Source organism: Oncorhynchus clarkii, unplaced genomic scaffold (genome assembly GCF_045791955.1).
Source record: "Oncorhynchus clarkii lewisi isolate Uvic-CL-2024 unplaced genomic scaffold, UVic_Ocla_1.0 unplaced_contig_11057_pilon_pilon, whole genome shotgun sequence".
Lineage (NCBI taxonomy): Eukaryota > Metazoa > Chordata > Actinopteri > Salmoniformes > Salmonidae > Oncorhynchus > Oncorhynchus clarkii.
The window spans coordinates 1510-10723 of NW_027259337.1; the positions used below are offsets into that span (position 1 = coordinate 1510).

The window sequence follows — 9214 nt, forward strand, 5'->3', positions numbered from 1 at the left end:
GGATTTTTAAAGAATTTATTTTCAAATTATGGTGGAAAATAAGTATTTGGTCAATAACAAAAGTTTATCTCAATACTTTGTTATATACCCTTTGTTGGCAATGACAGAGGTCAAACGTTTTCTGTAAGTCAGTCTTCACAAGGTTTACTATACACATAATATAAACACTGATATACACTCTACTATACACACTATACTATACACACTGATATACACATACTATACACACTGATATACACACTATACTATACACACTGATATACACACTACTATACACACTGATATTCACACTATGATATAAACAATATACTATACACACTCTACTATACACACTACACACACTATGCTATACACACTCACACACACTCACACTAGAGAAACCTTTACAGACACATGGTGACAGATCGAGACTGTGTGTGCCTGTGTGTGTCTGTCTGTGCGTGCTAGGTGTGGGTTCTAGGTGAGTACCTGTCGGTGTCATTTGACTCTCGGTGTTCCGTGGATCTGGTTACTTCCTGTTTCGAGGCATTGGAGGCAGTCCTCTTCGAGATCACTTCCTCTGGAAGCCCCTCCCCCAGGGTGGTTACCTCCTTACTGAGCGCGCTCGCTAAACTGGCTTCCCGTTCCCACGACCTCATACCCAGGTAACACACACACAATGGGCTTCTCGTTCCCACGACCTCATACTCAGGTAACACACACACACACACAATGGGCTTCCCGTTCCCACGACCTCATACTCAGGTAACACACACACACACACACACACACACACACACACACACACACAATGGGCTTCCCGTTCCCACGACCTCATACCCAGGTAACACACACACACACAATGGGCTTTCAGAGTGTTGCATTATAGGTTTGAAATGGAACTTCAAATCGCTCTAGTGGCTCCCTACCTACTGCACCATGCAGCCATCAGGCCTACAGGCTCACTGCTGTAGTAGCTCCCTACCTACTGTACCATGCAGCCATCAGGCCTACAGGCTCACTGCTGTAGTAGCTCCCTACCTACTGTACCATGCAGCCATCAGGCCTACAGGCTCACTGCTGTAGTAGCTCCCTACCTACTGCACCATGCAGCCATCAGGCCTACAGGCTCACTGCTGTAGTAGCTCCCTACCTACTGCACCATGCAGCCATCAGGCCTACAGGCTCACTGCTGTAGTAGCTCCCTACCTACTGTACCATGCAGCCATCAGGCCTACAGGCTCACTGCTGTAGTAGCTCCCTACCTACTGTACCCTGCAGCCATCAGGCCTACAGGCTCACTGCTGTAGTAGCTCCCTACCTACTGCACCATGCAGCCATCAGGCCTACAGGCTCACTGCTGTAGTAGCTCCCTACCTACTGCACCATGCAGCCATCAGGCCTACAGGCTCACTGCTGTAGTAGCTCCCTACCTACTGTACCATGCAGCCATCAGGCCTACAGGCTCACTGCTGTAGTAGCTCCCTACCTACTGTACCCTGCAGCCATCAGGCCTACAGGCTCACTGCTGGAGTAGCTCCCTACCTACTGCACCATGCAGCCATCAGGCCTACAGGCTCACTGCTGTAGTAGCTCCCTACCTACTGCACCATGCAGCCATCAGGCCTACAGGCTCACTGCTGTAGTAGCTCCCTACCTACTGTACCATGCAGCCATCAGGCCTACAGGCTCACTGCTGTAGTAGCTCCCTACCTACTGTACCATGCAGCCATCAGGCCTACAGGCTCACTGCTGTAGTAGCTCCCTACCTACTGTACCCTGCAGCCATCAGGCCTACAGGCTCACTGCTGTAGTAGCTCCCTACCTACTGTACCCTGCAGCCATCAGGCCTACAGGCTCACTGCTGTAGTAGCTCCCTACCTACTGTACCATGCAGCCATCAGGCCTACAGGCTCACTGCTGTAGTAGCTCCCTACCTACTGTACCCTGCAGCCATCAGGCCTACAGGCTCACTGCTGTAGTAGCTCCCTACCTACTGTACCCTGCAGCCATCAGGCCTACAGGCTCACTGCTGTAGTAGCTCCCTGCCTACTGTACCCTGCAGCCATCAGGCCTACAGGCTCACTGCTGTAGTAGCTCCCTACCTACTGTACCCTGCAGCCATCAGGCCTACAGGCTCACTACTGTAGTAGCTCCCTACCTACTGCACCAGGCAGCCATCAGGCCTACAGGCTCACTGCTGTAGTATCTCCCTACCTACTGTACCCTGCAGCCATCAGGCCTACAGGCTCACTGCTGTAGTAGCTCCCTACCTACTGTACCCTGCAGCCATCAGGCCTACAGGCTCACTGCTGTAGTAGCTCCCTACCTACTGTACCCTGCAGCCATCAGGCCTACAGGCTCACTACTGTAGTATCTCCCTACCTACTGCACCAGGCAGCCATCAGGCCTACAGGCTCACTGCTGTAGTAGCTCCCTACCTACTGTACCATGCAGCCATCAGGCCTACAGGCTCACTGCTGTAGTAGCTCCCTACCTACTGTACCCTGCAGCCATCAGGCCTACAGGCTCACTGCTGTAGTAGCTCCCTACCTACTGTACCCTGCAGCCATCAGGGCTACAGGCTCACTGCTGTAGTATCTCCCTACCTACTGTACCCTGCAGCCATCAGGCCTACAGGCTCACTGCTGTAGTAGCTCCCTACCTACTGTACCATGCAGCCATCAGGCCTACAGGCTCACTGCTGTAGTAGCTCCCTACCTACTGTACCCTGCAGCCATCAGGCCTACAGGCTCACTGCTGTAGTAGCTCCCTACCTACTGTACCATGCAGCCATCAGGCCTACAGGCTCACTGCTGTAGTAGCTCCCTACCTACTGTACCCTGCAGCCATCAGGCCTACAGGCTCACTGCTGTAGTAGCTCCCTACCTACTGTACCATGCAGCCATCAGTCCTACTGCACCATGCAGCCATCAGGGCTACAGTCACAAATTACACACACTATAGCCAGTCACTACAGCCGTTCGTGTGTGTGTGCGCGTGTGTGCGTGTGTGTGTGTGTGTGTGTGTATGTAGGGTTTCTCTGTTCCTCTCTAAGCTTCGTAGCGGAGCAGTCTCCTGGTGTGGCAGTGAGGAGGATGTTGTCGCCGTAGTGACCAGAGGGGAGGAGTTATGGTCGCTGCTGAAACTTCCGAGCGTGGCGCTGAGTGTTCTAACCCCGCCTTCCCTCGCCACCTCCCCCCGCTGGCACCGAGATGCCAACGCAACGCTGCCACCTCGACTCAGAACACTGACTGGCCTCACAGACACACGCTAAAATATAATCACACATAGACCTTAAATCATTTATGTTCAGTAAATGTACTGTATGTTTTCAATATCTTGTTATTATACAGTGAGGGCCAAAAGTATTGGGACAGTGACATCTTTTGTTGTGCACAACATAATCTGAAACACAACCAAAACAAACAGGAAATACATCCAACACGTTTGTAGAGTTACACGCTTGATGTAGTTATTGAGTGCTAGGAATATGGGACCAAATACTAAATGTTTGACTGATGTACTACACAAGTGAATTTTTCCCAATGCTTTTGGTCCCCTAAAATGGGGGGGACTATGTACAAAAAATGCTGTAATTTCTAAATGTTTCACCTGATATGGATGGGAATAGCCTCAAATTAAAGCTGACATTCTGCACTTTAACCTCAGTCATTGTATCAACGTGTTGGAGTACAGAGCCTAAACAACAACATGTCACTGTTCCAATACTTTGATCTCTGTATTTGTTTACACACACACACATTTTATAGATCTGTTTAAATCAACAGTTTCTCTGATAGAAGATCATAGATACAGGAATGACTGAGCCATCTAGATATAGTTATACTAGAAAGGACTGCCTGAGACATCTAGATATAGTTATACTAGACAGGACTGACTGAGCCATCTAGATACAGTTATACTAGACAGGACTGACTGAGCCATCTAGATACAGTTAGCTCAGTCAGTCCTGTCTAGTATATCTATAATGACAGACATCTACAGTGCCTTCAGAAAGTCTACCTTTTTGTGTTACAGCCTGAATTTAAATGTAAAGGTGTCAGTATAAAGGTACCACAGTATTACTCCTTAAAGGTGTCAGTATAAAGGTACCACAGTATTACCCCTTAAAGGTGTCAGTATAAAGGTACCACAGTATTACTCCTTAAAGGTGTCAGTATTACTCCTTAAAGGTGTCAGTATAAAGGTACCACAGTATTACTCCTTAAAGGTGTCAGTATAAAGGTACCACAGTATTACTCCTTAAAGGTGTCAGTATAAAGGTACCACAGTATTACTCCTTAAAGGTGTCAGTATAAAGGTACCACAGTAGTACTCCTTAAAGGTGTCAGTATAAAGGTACCACAGTATTACCCCTTAAAGGTGTCAGTATAAAGGTACCACAGTATTACCCCTTAAAGGTGTCAGTATAAAGGTACCACAGTATTACTCCTTAAAGGTGTCAGTATAAAGGTACCACAGTATTACTCCTTAAAGGTGTCAGTATAAAGGCACCACAGTATTACTCCTTAAAGGTGTCAGTATAAAGGTGTCACAGTATTACTCCTTAAAGGTGTCAGTATAAAGGCACCACAGTATTACCCCGTAAAGGTGTCAGTATAAAGGTACCACAGTATTACTCCTTAAAGATGTCAGTATAAAGGCACCACAGTATTACCCCGTAAAGGTGTCAGTATAAAGGTACCACAGTATTACTCCTTAAAGGTGTCAGTATAAAGGCACCACAGTATTACTCATTAAAGGTGTCAGTATAAAGGCACCACAGTGTTACTCCTTAAAGGTCCCACAGTATTACTCCTTAAAGGTGTCAGTATAAAGGTACCACAGTATTACTCCTTAAAGGTGTCAGTATAAAGGTACCACAGTATTACTCCTTAAAGGTGTCAGTATAAAGGTACCACAGTATTACTCCTTAAAGGTGTCAGTATAAAGGTACCACAGTATTACTCCTTAAAGGTGTCAGTATTACTCCTTAAAGGTGTCAGTATAAAGGTACCACAGTATTGCTCCTTAAAGGTGTCAGTATTACTCCTTAAAGGTGTCAGTATAAAGGTACCACAGTATTACTCCGTAAAGGTGTCAGTATAAAGGTACCACAGTATTACTCCTTAAAGGTACCACAGTATTACTCCTTAAAGGTGTCAGTATAAAGGTACCACAGTATTACTCCTTAAAGGTGTCAGTATAAAGGTACCACAGTATTACTCCTTAAAGGTGTCAGTATAAAGGTACCACAGTATTACTCCTTAAAGGTGTCAGTATAAAGGTGTCACAGTATTACTCCTTAAAGGTGTCAGTATAAAGGTGTCACAGTATTACTCCTTAAAGGTGTCAGTATAAAGGTACCACAGTATTACTCCTTAAAGGTGTCAGTATAAAGGTACCACAGTATTACTCCTTAAAGGTGTCAGTATAAAGGTACCACAGTATTACTCCTTAAAGGTGTCAGCATAAAGGTACCACAGTATTACCCCTTAAAGGTGTCAGTATAAAGGTACCACAGTATTACTCCTTAAAGGTGTCAGTATAAAGGTACCACAGTATTACTCCTTAAAGGTGTCAGTATAAAGGTACCACAGTATTACTCCTTAAAGGTGTCAGTATAAAGGTACCACAGTATTACTCCTTAAAGATGTCAATATAAAGGTACCGCAGTATTACTCCTTAAAGGTGTCAATATAAAGGTACCACAGTATTACTCCTTAAAGGTGTCAGTATAAAGGTACCACAGTATTACTCCTTAAAGGTGTCAGTATAAAGGTACCACAGTATTACTCCTTAAAGGTGTCAATATAAAGGTACCACAGTATTACTCCTTAAAGGTGTCAGTATAAAGGTACCACAGTATTACTCCTTAAAGGTGTCAGTATAAAGGTACCACAGTATTACTCCTTAAAGGTGTCAGTATAAAGGTACCACAGTATTACTCCTTAAAGGTGTCAGTATAAAGGTACCACAGTATTACTCCTTAAAGGTGTCAGTATAAAGGTACCACAGTATTACTCCTTAAAGGTGTCAGTATAAAGGTACCACAGTATTACCCCTTAAAGGTGTCAGTATAAAGGTACCACAGTATTACTCCTTAAAGGTGTCAGTATAAAGGTACCACAGTATTACTCCTTAAAGGTGTCAGTATAAAGGTACCACAGTATTACTCCTTAAAGGTGTCAGTATTACTCCTTAAAGGTACCACAGTATTACTCCTTAAAGGTGTCAGTATTACTCCTTAAAGGTGTCAGTATAAAGGTACCACAGTATTACTCCTTAAAGGTGTCAGTATAAAGGTACCACAGTATTACTCCTTAAAGGTGTCAGTATAAAGGTACCACAGTATTACTCCTTAAAGGTGTCAGTATAAAGGTACCACAGTATTACTCCTTAAAGGTGTCAGTATTACTCCTTAAAGGTACCACAGTATTGCTCCTTAAAGGTGTCAGTATTACTCCTTAAAGGTGTCAGTATAAAGGTACCACAGTATTACTCCTTAAAGGTGTCAGTATAAAGGTACCACAGTATTACTCCTTAAAGGTGTCAGTATAAAGGTACCACAGTATTACTCCTTAAAGGTGTCAGTATAAAGGTACCACAGTATTACTCCTTAAAGGTGTCAGTATAAAGGTACCACAGTATTACTCCTTAAAGGTGTCAGTATAAAAGTACCACAGTATTACTCCTTAAAGGTGTCAGTATTACTCCTTAAAGGTACCACAGTATTACTCCTTAAAGGTGTCAGTATTACTCCTTAAAGGTGTCAGTATAAAGGTACCACAGTATTACTCCTTAAAGGTGTCAGTATAAAGGTACCACAGTATTACTCCTTAAAGGTGTCAGTATAAAGGTACCACAGTATTACTCCTTAAAGGTGTCAGTATAAAGGTACCACAGTATTACTCCTTAAAGGTGTCAGTATAAAGGTACCACAGTATTACTCCTTAAAGGTGTCAGTATAAAGGTACCACAGTATTACTCCTTAAAGGTGTCAGTATTACTCCTTAAAGGTACCACAGTATTGCTCCTTAAAGGTGTCAGTATTACTCCTTAAAGGTGTCAGTATAAAGGTACCACAGTATTACTCCTTAAAGGTGTCAGTATAAAGGTACCACAGTATTACTCCTTAAAGGTGTCAGTATAAAGGTACCACAGTATTACTTATTAAAGGTGTCAGTATAAAGGTACCACAGTATTACTCCTTAAAGGTGTCAGTATAAAGGTACCACAGTATTACTCCTTAAAGGTGTCAGTATAAAGGTACCACAGTATTACTCCTTAAAGGTGTCAGTATTACTCCTTAAAGGTACCACAGTATTACTCCTTAAAGGTGTCAGTATTACTCCTTAAAGGTGTCAGTATAAAGGTACCACAGTATTACTCCTTAAAGGTGTCAGTATAAAGGTACCACAGTATTACTCCTTAAAGGTGTCAGTATAAAGGTACCACAGTATTACTCCTTAAAGGTGTCAGTATAAAGGTACCACAGTATTACTCCTTAAAGGTGTCAGTATAAAAGTACCACAGTATTACTCCTTAAAGGTGTCAGTATTACTCCTTAAAGGTACCACAGTATTACTCCTTAAAGGTGTCAGTATTACTCCTTAAAGGTGTCAGTATAAAGGTACCACAGTATTACTCCTTAAAGGTGTCAGTATAAAGGTACCACAGTATTACTCCTTAAAGGTGTCAGTATAAAGGTACCACAGTATTACTCCTTAAAGGTGTCAGTATAAAGGTACCACAGTATTACTCCTTAAAGGTGTCAGTATAAAGGTACCACAGTATTACTCCTTAAAGGTGTCAGTATAAAGGTACCACAGTATTACTCCTTAAAGGTGTCAGTATAAAGGTACCACAGTATTACTCCTTAAAGGTGTCAGTATTACTCCTTAAAGGTACCACAGTATTGCTCCTTAAAGGTGTCAGTATTACTCCTTAAAGGTGTCAGTATAAAGGTACCACAGTATTACTCCTTAAAGGTGTCAGTATAAAGGTACCACAGTATTACTCCTTAAAGGTGTCAGTATAAAGGTACCACAGTATTACTTATTAAAGGTGTCAGTATAAAGGTACCACAGTATTACTCCTTAAAGGTGTCAGTATAAAGGTACCACAGTATTACTCCTTAAAGGTGTCAGTATAAAGGTACCACAGTATTACTCCTTAAAGGTGTCAGTATTACTCCTTAAAGGTACCACAGTATTACTCCTTAAAGGTGTCAGTATTACTCCTAAAAGGTGTCAGTATAAAGGTACCACAGTATTACTCCTTAAAGGTGTCAGTATAAAGGTACCACAGTATTACTCCTTAAAGGTGTCAGTATAAAGGTACCACAGTATTACTCCTTAAAGGTGTCAGTATAAAGGTACCACAGTATTACTAATTAAAGGTGTCAGTATAAAGGTACCACAGTATTACTCCTTAAAGGTGTCAGTATAAAGGTACCACAGTATTACTAATTAAAGGTGTCAGTATAACGAGGTTGACTGTAGTGCAGGTCAGGTCTTCCTTCTGGTATTTGGAAGTTCACTGATTCCTGTCTCTAATTGTACAAAGACAGAGATCCTTCTGGTTGTTCACTGATTCCTGTTTCTAATTGGACAGAGGTCCTTCTGGTAGTTCACTGATTCCTGTCTCTAATTGGACAGAGATCCTTCTGGTAGTTCACTGAATCCTGTCTCTAATTGGACAGAGGTCCTTCTGGTAGTTCATTGATTCCTGTCTCTAATTGTACAAAGACAGAGATCCTTCTGGTAGTTGACTGACTTCTGTCTCTAATTGGACAAAGAGAAAGATCCTTCTGGTAGCTCACTGATTCCTGTCTCTAATTGTACAAAGAGAAAGATCCTTCTGGTAGTTCATTGATTCCTGTCTCTAATTGGACAGAGGTCCTTCTGGTAGTTCACTGAATCCTGTCTCTAATTGGACAGAGGTCCTTCTGGTAGTTCATTGATTCCTGTCTCTAATTGTACAAAGACAGAGATCCTTCTGGTAGTTGACTGACTCCTGTCTCTAATTGGACAAAGAGAAAGATCCTTCTGGTAGCTCACTGATTCCTGTCTCTAATTGGACAAAGAGAAAGATCCTTCTGGTAGTTCACTGATTCCTGTCTCTAATTGGACAAAGAGAAAGATCCTTCTGGTAGTTCATTGATTCCTGTTTTCTAATTGGACAGAGATCCAATTCAAATTTTATTGGTCACATACACATGGTTAGCAGA

At 42.9% G+C, this 9214-nt stretch overlaps 1 long non-coding RNA gene across 1 annotated transcript; it reads left to right on the top strand.

Annotated features, from left to right (window-relative positions):
• The first annotated feature begins 479 nt into the window (after window positions 1-479).
• On the top strand, window positions 480-3645 carry LOC139399972 (uncharacterized). Its single transcript, XR_011632303.1, has 2 exons — window positions 480-644; window positions 3016-3645. It is a non-coding gene; the product is annotated as an uncharacterized lncRNA (long non-coding RNA).
• Window positions 3646-9214: the final 5569 nt, after the last annotated feature.